We start from the raw sequence: 11,298 nt of genomic DNA, 5'->3' as shown, positions 1-11,298 counted from the left end.
GCCGGTGCGATAGTCTGCTCAGAGCTGGGAGGTGGGGAACATCAAGGAAGCTGGGGGGCAAAATGTCTTGCCATGATCTTCAAGGAACAGCAATGAGGAGCGCTTTCTGGTATTGTTCATATTGTAAGAAATTTTCCCCCATCCTTTTCAATTAATAACCATTGGGGGAAGAGACTTTCCTAGCTTGTAGGAGAGCAAAACTGAAGAAACCGGTTGCAGTTATGTTGTTGGAGAATGTCTGGCTCCACTTGAGTTGTTTTTCCACTATTTGGGTAAATAAGTTAAAACAGTAAGAAGGGCTGCTGAGATAGTTGGCAGCGAAATGAATCCCCTGGGAGATTGGGGCGATGTTGTTTATTGGTGGGGAGCTGCCTGTGCATGAGGGGTCAGTCTTACAGTGGTGTAGAGAGAAGGGAAACAAACGGTCTCTGTTTTAGCACTGGATTCATTGCAAGGAAATATGCCAAGGATCATTAGTGCCACAGCCATCATTATCTTTTGCTCAGATTCGTTTTTTCCATTTTTCTTTTTTTTAAGGCAAAAATAATGGCTGGTTCCCGTTAGATCAGATACGGACAAAATAATAGCAGTATCACAAAGATTGAGGTCTGCAAGATTAAATTTGAAAGGGAGGAGAAATGATAGCTTTGGCCCTGCTTGCTGTTACACCAGCCGTATGGATAAATGACTCCGTATGCAGATAAGCAGGGCAAAAATAAAAGGGATGCTCAGGAAGAGATGTTAAGAGAAGTAAGAACTAATCAGCAGATTCAACCACTGTAATAATGCAGTAAACATGGAAAATTGCATTATGTTAGCTCCCCTGCTTCTCACTTTATGTATTAGCCACAAAGTCATCGATAGGCAGTTCACTGTAAAGATGCAGCGCTGCAGATATCGGAGCTCCCCCCTCCTGGGGGAAGGCATTTGTGATGCTAAAGGGGAAAGTTGTCTTTCGAACCACGTAAGGAAGAAGTGGCTCAAGTCGAGCTGGAGAAATGCTTGCGGTCTCAGAGTTAAAAAATCTGCTCTTGAGAAAAGGATGGCCGCTGTGTTTATCCCCAATGCCCAGGCAGCAGTAGCGGTACGTGCTGAGGCATGGCTTCATAGCAGTCCTGGGACATTCCCCTGGTGTGGAAGAAATTAGTCTGCTGCAGATTTTTGTTAATATATATGTATATTTTCTTTTTTTTTCACTAGTGAACTCAATTTCCATTTTGTTCAATTTCTCACAAAGAATGACAAGTAGCCACTGCAGCCTTTTCCCTTGAGTTCAAGTAAAACCAGCATTATTTGCAAATTAGCTTCATGCCTCTGGCTCCCAGTTAAAGTAGGAACTACTCAGTCTGGGGTCCCTCTCTAAATATCCATTTAAGCTATGTAATGATTCTGACTCTCTCATACATAGTACATGAAAGAAGATCTGTGATTTATTTTTGAAGTTTTGAACTCCAAACATGGTCAATCATAGAAAAAAAAATTAAAAAAAGAGAAAGTCATGTTAATGCAAACCTGGAAGAAAAGCAGCCCTACACTTCACAGTAAAATCCATTTTCTTTGCACTTTTTTTATTAACAGCTCCAACTATGATCAGTGCATAAATCTACCTGCAACACAGGATGCTGGAAAATTCCCGAGAGACAGCAACGTCCTCCCGGCTGCTTGGTGAGAAAGGAAGGATGCACCTTCAGGTATGGGCTAGCATACGGTTTTATCCTCTGTTCCCCATTTGCGTTGCATTAAACCTGCTTGTGGCATTGACTAGAGGGGGGAAATAAGGTGTTTGCAGGAGGGAAACTTCAGAAGTGATTCTTTAAACTTGTCTCAAGCCACAGATAAGTTGTCTGCCTGGGACCCGCTCTGCAGGCTCTAGCTGCTCTGCCTGACTGGGCAGAAGTGGTTAACGGTGGCTTTTTGTCCTGCATTTGCTGTTGGTCTTAATCTGCCCCTGTGGAAGCGTATTGTCCAACTCCTCTCAATGGTAACAGGGTTAGAGCAGCGCTGGGGGCTCCTGCAGCCAGGAGCGAGGCAGCTCTGCTCTCCTCCCGGTAGCAGCATTGGAAAGCAGAGCACACGCTCTGCAATCACCCCTCCCCGGGTCAAGTCGAACATCACATATGAAATTGCCGCTTCCCTGATGCTGTAGCGGCTTCTTAGAAGTGGCTGAGCAGGATGAAGCCACTTTGGCTGCTGCTGTTGAGCCGCCTTTTCAGCGTAGGAGCAGAGTTAGATACTCCTCCTGGGCTTTCTTAATCCAGCCTCAATCCATGCACTTCAAACAGGAGTCTTGTTTTAGGGTTGTGCTGAGCACTCGAGTTTCCCAACAAGCTGCTCTCATGCCTGTAAGGGCCAGCAACAAGCCAAAAAACCAGTTTCACTTTGCTTTGAAGAGGATGGGGATTGCTCCCTGTGAGCAGGGGAGAACGGAGGGGAACAGTGGTTCCCGGGACAGGGAAAGGGAGGGCTGGTGACTTTCTGAACATGGATTTTCTGACAGTTGTCCGACACATTGGGCTCAACCCTGACAAGCCGCTGTCCCTGAAACACTGGCCCAGCATGGCAACTGGATTATAGCCATCACATCCATCTCCCTAGGGAGAAAAACGGGGTTTCCAGCCACAGAGGCCAGTTTAAAACAAGCCAGCCTTCTTCTGCGTGTAACGTGATGTTTGCTTTCCTAAATACATGGTCCCGTAGCACACAAGGACCTAAGAACTGCTTAATTCCTGGCAACCGGTCAGCACTGCCGTGTTGCGGGTTGGGGTTTCTCATTTATCTGGGTTGGTTGCTTGTTTTGTCTCCTGAGCAAGTGGTTTGAGGCAGTAACATGAATTAGCCTATCTGTTGTCTTGGTGTTTATAAATGGATGTCCAATGGGACTCACTGCTTTCAGTAAAGCCCTTTCTTTTCGTGGTGTCCGTCACTCCAGTTTGCATTTCCCCATTGCCATGCTTGCGTTTGCTCCCTGCAGCGACCGTTTGGGACTTGCAGTGGGCAGATTGCTCTCGCTGGGGCTGACTTTCACCCGGGGCCTCTTAGGAGATGGTCGTGTGTGAGCACTGGGGTCCCCAGCGTGTGATGTGGGCTGCAGAGGAAGCCCGTGGTGGGACCTGGTGTCCTGATGTCTGTGTCAGAGCGTGGCCATGCTGGTGGGTAAATGGGGTGGAGCGAGATGTGCTGGGGATTGGAAAGGAGCTGCAGATTTTGTTGCTTGAGTAGGTCTTTGTTTCATGGATGTGTTGGCCAGCACCAAGGTTTCCTCATCTGTGAGCTGCGTACCTTAGAGAAGCAGCTTAGATCGAGTTGTGACCGCTGAGGGCTCTTGGAGTGGTGTTGGGTCCTGTCTGGATCTGGATTAGTTATACAGGTACTTTTATACATATTTTCCAAAGAAAAAGATGAGGAGGCAAAATGGGGGATAGGTGGTAGAAGGGGAGTGGGTAAGAAAGCTGCTCTCCTGGCACAGAGTAACAGTTGTGCTGAGCTTTCAGCTGGTTTCCCAGCTTTCTGCCACTTCTGCCTTGGCCGTGGTGCTTCATCAGCATGTGTTTCACCATGGCGAGCTCTCCCCAGAGCTCCTCTGCAGCCAGGGCTGGTTTCTGTTTTCCCCTTTAGCCTCCCCTGCACTGAAACACACCATGCACAACCGTCAAAACCAACACCACATGCCAAGAGGTGCTGCAAAGGTGGGGTTTGCCCCCTGCAACCTGCCATTCCCACCCCGCGTTTCTTGGGAGAGCTCCGGCATCCCACCAGGGCCATGGTGGAGTTACTTTTTTCACCCCTTCCCATCCTATATGTGACCCCTCATGCTGTGGCACGTCCATGCCTGTCTCCTTCACCCTGGCGAACCCCACGTTAGCACAGGGAATCCTCGGGCGATGCTGAACATTCAATAGCTCGCTCCTCTAGAGCAAGACGAGGGCTGAGCGTAACGCCTTTTAATGTTCCTTCTCCTAATTGTCCTCTTAATTACTCAATGAAATGCCCAATAAAACAAATCACTATAATTTCTATTTTATTCTCTGCCTTTCGTGGTTTACTTAAGAGCGCAGGATCCATTAAGGAGGCACTCTCTCACATGGGAATACTTTCCAATAGATCATACTTACAAAATGGTTTTATGTTCCTATCCTGTGTTTCGTCCTTGTTTTCCGTGCCAGTTTGCTAATTACCAGAGACACTGGTGGTAGGGAAGCGCTGCCTCCCTTGCTGCCCATCCCTGCCGCGGTGAAGTTGCAGCGCTGAGTTTGTGACATCCCCATGGCAATGAGTTTGTGACATCCCCATGGCAACGGCCCGTGATGTCACTAGCGGGGATTACAACTTTGCGAAGCATCCAGGCGCAGGCAGCAGGGCCGGAACTCTTGGGCTCTCACATGTCTTTAAATAGAGAGGAATTAAAATGCGGGGAAGTCATTAAGAATGCTTTAGATTTCCCCTTTTTTCCCCAAAGGAGGGAAGGGTGGTGACCGCGGGGCTGCCACCAGCAGTGCCATCCCCTGGCCCGCAGCAAGCCCGGCTCCCTCTGCAAACTTGGGGTTTGCCTGGGGGGAGCTGAGCCCTGCGGTGGCCCTGGTGCAGGAGCCTGTGGCCAAGGGCTGGCGCGTTGGGCGTCCCCCCAACATCTCTGGGGGCTGCGGGTGTCCCCCCACGCCATGCAACTCCCTCTGGCTCTGTGCTGCTCGGTGATACAGTGAACCCAAAGCAAACCCTGGGGTCATAGACCCCTGCACTCCCCCGCCCATGCTCTGCCCCAGTCCAAACTGGTGTCTCCACTGGCTTTCTTTAGTGCTTTTTGTCTAACACTCATAGTATTAGCATAATAAGATGCTGTTCATGCACAGACAGCGAGGGAGGAAGATTCATGTGCGTACCTCTCTAGCAACGGGAAAATCATGTAATAACAACACTTTATTTTGCACCTGGGGAGGAAATCCAGCTCACACAGCCGGTACCACAAACTGCGCAAGGCGTTTAAACCGACGGCCCAAAAACTTACACGGAGAAGCCACCTGACTGATATTTATGAACCTTATTTAGCCAGCAGAAGCAAGTCAAGCAGGCGGAAGAATCAATCTCTTTATTTTAGTTTTTCTAAAGTAGGAATAAAAATGATATTTCAAAGGCCGACGTGTCTCAGCTGAGCGGTGGTGGGAAAAACCAGGCGCCGCAGAACATACTGTCCTGTCTCCCAGTTTCTCAGATCATAATTTCTAAGCTGGATTCAATAGAAATAAATGTTCAGTAGTTCCAGTGGTGGCTTTTGGAAATGGAGCTAATGGAACAAGACAAAAAAATTGTTACAACGTTTTGACAAGTGCTTAAATATTTCATGCTATGCATGGCACAGCCCAATTGTGGGGAGTTGGTAGTGCACCTGCAGGAAGCCGTGCCCTTCGTTAGCAAGAGATGGAGTCCTTCTGCGGACAGAGGGAAACTAAGCAAATGCTATTTGACCTGTGCGTTAGTAAACAAGCCGAGGGTGGCTACGGCTTCAGCAGCCCCTCGCTGTGCGGCAGGCGAAGGGCTCGGTGGCGTTTCCCGTGCCGGGGACCTGTGGAGGAAGAGGAGGGTGGCCAGTTCTTGGAGAGAGCCGGTGGAGGAAAATGCATAACATTACCCCAAGCCGGGACGGGGGAGGTGAAGAGGCTGCAATGATTAAATAGGATCTGCTGAAATCCTTCCAAAGCAGGCTTAAGAATTAAGAGCCATCAATGTCACATTGAGGGTCACTCGCTGCAGGACACCTCCGGCCGGCACCCGGCCTCCCCCCGTGCCTCTGTTTAGCCCCATCCGAGCATGAGGAAACGCATCCTTTGTTTTGGAGCCCACCCCTCTGCCACAGAACGGCAAATCTCAGCGAGGAGAGCCCTCTATAAAGCGAACTTGTCCAGAGGGGAAGGATCAGACACCGAGATTTGCTTTGAATCTGGGTGTTGTTAGGAAGTTAACGATGGGGGAAGGTGGCGGCGGAAGAAGGCAGCGAATGTACTGGCTGGGTTCACAGCACCTTCGTGCAGAAGGCTGATGGCTGGTCCCCCGTCAGCAGCAGTGATGGAGACTAACCTGAAGAGGCATCAGCCAGCCCCCAGTCCCTGTGCGTCGGGGATGGTGTGGTTTGCTTGCTCGGATCCTTCTTCGCACGCCCATGGGACTCGCGGTGAAGCCACCGTGCTGCATCTCCAGGCTGGGGATGCTGGCCATGGGGCTGGATCCCCCCTCCAGCTTGCTGCGGGGTCTCGTTCAGAGGGGTCATGGTCTTGAGCGACACTCCAGCAGCACGGTTGTGCCGTGGCAGCCTGCGCACACCTGCAACATCCTGGTCTCAAATAATACGCCCCCAACACCAGCATGGGAGTATTGGTGGGACTGGACAAAGCTGGGACGGAGCCCACCATGAAACCTGCAGGAGTGCCCCGACTGGGAATGAGCTTCTAACGTGGCTCGGCCGCTTTGATCCTGCACTGGCTGCGCTGACCCGTGGCAGAGTGGGGCCTCCTTTCTTTCATCTGCCACCACGGAGCAGAAGGCCACCGGTGCCACATACACGTGCATCTCCATTAGTATTGCAAGGCAGGGCTGCCTCTCCCAGCCACACACAGGCAGCGAACGGAGCCCCGGAGGGACCGTCCTGAGTGACAAACCTCTGTCTGATCTGGGACTCCCACTGGAGGAAGTGTTTTTCTTTTTTCTCTCTCCCCCCCGCTTTCTCCTTATTTTCCACAGCCGGGAATGACTGGATGCAGCGGGGAGATTTTCACACATCATTAGAGCCAAGCGTCTAACTCTACACAGCCATCAACCCCAATCAGAGCGATTTAAAAGGCAGCGCTTCCTTTAATCATCCGGGGATGCTCAGCTTTCCTAGTGTGAACCGAGTGCTCCCGTACGCATGGGAGAAGCAGGGGGATGGAGCGACGGGAAACGATGCTGAGATGAGACCTGTGATATTAAAAAGCAACGGCTCCTCACCTGTGCGTCAGCCCCGGGGTAGGCCTGGAGGATTAGATCTTTCACTTGCTGTCTCTTCTCGTTTTCCTCCGTGGATGACTGGAGGTGGCCACGGGTCCGTGTCTGTGTGAGCAGGGCCTGCGGAAGGGCTGCTGTCTGCAGCTGGGACCTCCAGCAAGAGGTGATGTATAAAAATGTTCATAAGCAGGAGAAAGCCTCGGCACCAGCATTTCTGGCTTACGAGTGGAAGCATTCTTCTGCGCAAGGACCTGAGCATTGGAGGTGTCCAAGAGAATCGCGGGCGCTGCATCAACCTGCCGCTCCACAAATCCCTCCAGAACGAATGAGTTACCTGAAATTTGGGAGCTGTGCTTCACTTCTCGCTGTCCCAGCCAGCAACCCTGACCCCAGACAGCTGTAAAAGTGTGTCCTGGGCTTCATGAAGCGATGCAGCTCCGTGTCTGTGCAAGCACCAGGAGACATACAGGCACAAAGTCCCTCCTTTCTAAACTGCGTTCACAACCCTCCATGCCTGCAAAGCCACGCAAACACAGCACTGTCATGTGCACACCGTATTTTTTCCTAACTGTGTGCAACCACGCGACCTTCTCTTGGCCTTCTCCCAGGCCTGCCACAGCCCCATGTGCTACATCCATCGCACGTGGATGCGGAAAGGAGAAACGCATGAGAAACATCACAGAATTACCAACACACCTGACTGCAGGAAGATGAACGTCCTTCCCAAATGCTCTGGCATGCGCAACGATGCTTTCACAGTGTCCGTGTCTCAGAGCTTTCAATGCTTATGATTTATCTAAGGGCAACTTTGCAAAATGTCAATGTTTTTATCAAAATTCCCTGTGACAGGCTGCAAGTTTTAATTAAAGAAACTTGGGGTTTTGTTTTTGTTTTGTTTTGTTTTTTTCCAAAAAATGGATGCTAGAATTTTTTTTTTTTCCCCTAAGAAAGCAAATGTTTTTTCAAAGGAAAAAAAATACCTGTCCCTGTTTTTTTGCTACTCTGCCATGTCTTTTTGGCTAACTTCCTTTCTAAGACAACCCATGAGCAAGCCCAGCAGCCTGGTGGCCGTGTCTCTCGGGTTCCTCCGGACAGGTTGCAGCACCAGGACCGGCCGGGGCAGCACGCGCACACCCCGCGGTCAGCGTCCGCGTGTGCAGAGACACCTACAGCCCCGCACACCCACCCACCTGGCGCTGCGGGTACAAGTCAGTGCCTCGCAGACACGGTTCTACCTGCAAATCCTTGAGACCGGCGGCAACGCAGGCAAAGACTGGGAGAAATTTTGCCATTAACCTCTGAAACCCAGGAAATTTGGGCTTGTGAAGCAATCAGGTTGGCGTTCTGCCCTTACTGCCACTAATTAAGGATTGACAGGACTGAAGGCAAGGGTGTAAGAGACGGCCACAACGTCCTTCTGGACTTTGATTTGATCTCTGCCTTTCATGGTCTTCCCTTTTGCTCTTGCTCATTGGTTTTAAAAGTGAGTTTTTGATAGAAGGTGACAAAATCTCACTGAAGCAGAGTTTTTTTGGTAACAAGCGTTTGCCTTTTGGAGCTGCCCTAATCTGTTGGGTAAACATGAAATTATCATCTGTGACTGGAACTGATCCTCTGGAGCCATGTTATTCTACTGGGGAAAGGTATTTTCACTGATTTTCAATGTGGATTATTTTTGTGACTGACTGTAATAGTTTCTTTGGTGGTATTAGGGCTTATTAAGTCAGGATTTATTTCGGCATGAAGTGATTCGACATGCTGTAGTCCTGTAATTTTCCTTTGTGTGGTGAAATCCAAGAGGCCATCTCCTGCTTCCTTCACGGGCACGATGGAAACAACCTCTCTGCAGATGGACCTGTCTCCCAAGGTCAGCTTTCCCCAATTGCTTCGTAACTGCTAAAGGAGCAAATTTAAGGGAACAAATCTCCTGCAAAAGACGTGTAAAAACTCATCTAGGTGAAAAATCTATATAGAAAAGCTTCCTAGAAAGAGGAGGAGAGGACCACGAGGGAGGGATTGAACCTTCAGAGGAGCAGTGCAAGCACTGAGAACTCCCCAGCATTAGCGGAGGGGTTAGCAACAGAAAACGCAAGTGAGGATTAAATGTGGATTATACTGCAGCGATGCTGAAACATTATCAGTGCTGAGACATCTAACAAAGGCCTTTATTTCCTCAGGAGAAGAACTGCTGGACCCAAAGCAGTCCTAGACATCGCTCTTCAGGTGTTACTCGTGATGAGGTGGTGAGGCAATGAGTATATTAGCTAAGGCAGTGTGCTGTGGCTCCATTAACATCATTAAAATCATCCAGGACCTTTGGTGTATAGTGCCCCTGTCTCACTGGGATTGAGAAAGGATTTGGTTCATGATTTTTGGTCTGTTCTCAGCCAAAATGAAGGCTTATGTGTAGGAGCTCCTTGGGCTATGCAGTCAGCCAGTCTTGAGGCTTTCTTGGTTTTGTTATCTCAGCTGAACACTTCCACAGGGCAAGTGCCAACTCAGATCAAACTTTGGCACTTAGAGGTGGATGGTAGGGATGGATTGACTAGCTCGCACTGACTGAGATGGCGGAGGCATGGAAATTAGGACTTTACTTGCCCCCAGATCCCCTTATGCTCAACATAGGGCAATGGGCAATTCTGACCTACTCAACCTGAAGTCTGGATCACGCTCTGCTTAGGCAAAAGGAAGCATTTGCAACCTGCTGAGCGGACTCGTCCAGTTTCTTTCAAAAGCTGAGACCCTGCAGGGGTGCATACGGGAAGGGGATGAGCCCTCTGCTCCATAACACGGTGAGCAAGGCAGCCCTTGCACCCTGTGTGCGGCAACGGGGCACCCATAGGTCCACTGGCAAGAACCCTGGGGCTGGGAGGAGCAGGAGGCTGTCTGTCCATCCTCTCCCACCACATGAGCCTGAGTTAGCCTCAGCTACTTTTGGCAGCCCAATTCCCTGCTCCAGCAAGCGCTGGGCTGCTCGGGAGGCGGCAGGGAGAGGAACACTCTGTTCGGCAGCTGCACATTCCATTAATTTAATGAGGTTTTTTTTTTTTTTTTTACAAGGCAGATGGTAAAATAGCTATTTTCTGTTGTCTAATAAATACCATCAGCAAGGCAGAAAATGTGCAATCTCGCCAAGTCTTTTCTGATTCTTTGCCCTCCTGTACCGATGCATTTCCCCGTTCTCTGCTGGCAGCCAGTGGAGCTGGGCGGTGGGATGGGAGGGAGAGATGGGACGCCAAAGGCAAGTCCGAAATTGCTGGCGGGACCCACGCAATAAAACGGCAGCTTCCCCTGATTGGGCAGAGCCTCCGTGTCCTGCTGGGAGAGCTGTGCCCTGGCAGCCTTTGCCGATCCAATTCTCACTTCATCTGATTGCAGTAATAACAACTTGCACAAATTTCCTGCCTCAACCTGAAATCTTCCAGCTCTGCAATGCAAATAATATAATGTGTGATGAGGAGCCCGATGACGGGGATAATAATAATAATAGCGATGATGCCTTTATTCAATGAATGAATGAATCAAGCAAGCAAAAATAAATGGTATTCAGAGCCTGAAAATCAATAGGAAGAGAAATCAGGAGGAAATGCAGGGGGAATTGCATCTCTGGGGGAGCGCTGTCCTTAGTAATGGCATGAAGGAGAGATGAGCAAAGCCCTTTTGGGCTGGGCACTGCTTTTCAGCCCGTGTCGCTCCCGGGCTCGCTTCTCTCCTGTGATTATATTGCATTTGCTGAGCTCACTGCGGCTCTGTGCCTGGCCCCGGCCTCTCTGTGATCTCTTTGGCCCCCTTGATTTACGGCTCTCGTGGGCTCTCTGAATGTGTCTAAGCAGTTGGCAGGCTACAGACCTGACCTGGGGTTGGGTAATAACTTGTCTTTTGTCCCATGCCCAGGAGGTTGGCCATAAAAAAGCTCCAGACATCAATTTTCCTCTCCACCAGGGTGGAATTGCGAAATGATGAGTTGGTCTTTGCCCTCATTTATATCATCTTCCTTTTCTCCTCCTCTTTTTATCTTTCTCTTTTCTCTTTACCCTACTGCTCATTGCTCTCTTCTTCATCCCCCTTCCACTATCTCCTCCATCATTTATCAGCCTCCGGCCCCACTGCACATCACTGCTTCTCCTCTCTCCCCCTTTTGCCCTCTTCTGCCTCATTTTTTCCATGTGTTTCTTTCCCATCTCAAAACTTCCATGCTTTTTCTTGCTGTGCATAGCAGTTTGATATCCTCACCCGTAATAGCCTGCTAATACAGTAATTCTACAAGAGACCCTTTAAAAACCTAAAGCCTTGGCAGGCAGTAAAACTCACCTTTTAACTTGGCTG

This window comes from Fulmarus glacialis, unplaced genomic scaffold, assembly GCF_000690835.1.
Source record: "Fulmarus glacialis isolate BGI_N327 unplaced genomic scaffold, ASM69083v1 scaffold16512, whole genome shotgun sequence".
In the NCBI taxonomy this organism is placed as follows: domain Eukaryota; kingdom Metazoa; phylum Chordata; class Aves; order Procellariiformes; family Procellariidae; genus Fulmarus; species Fulmarus glacialis.
The sequence above is the reverse complement of the archived record's forward strand: the minus strand, read 5'-3'. Positions refer to the sequence as shown.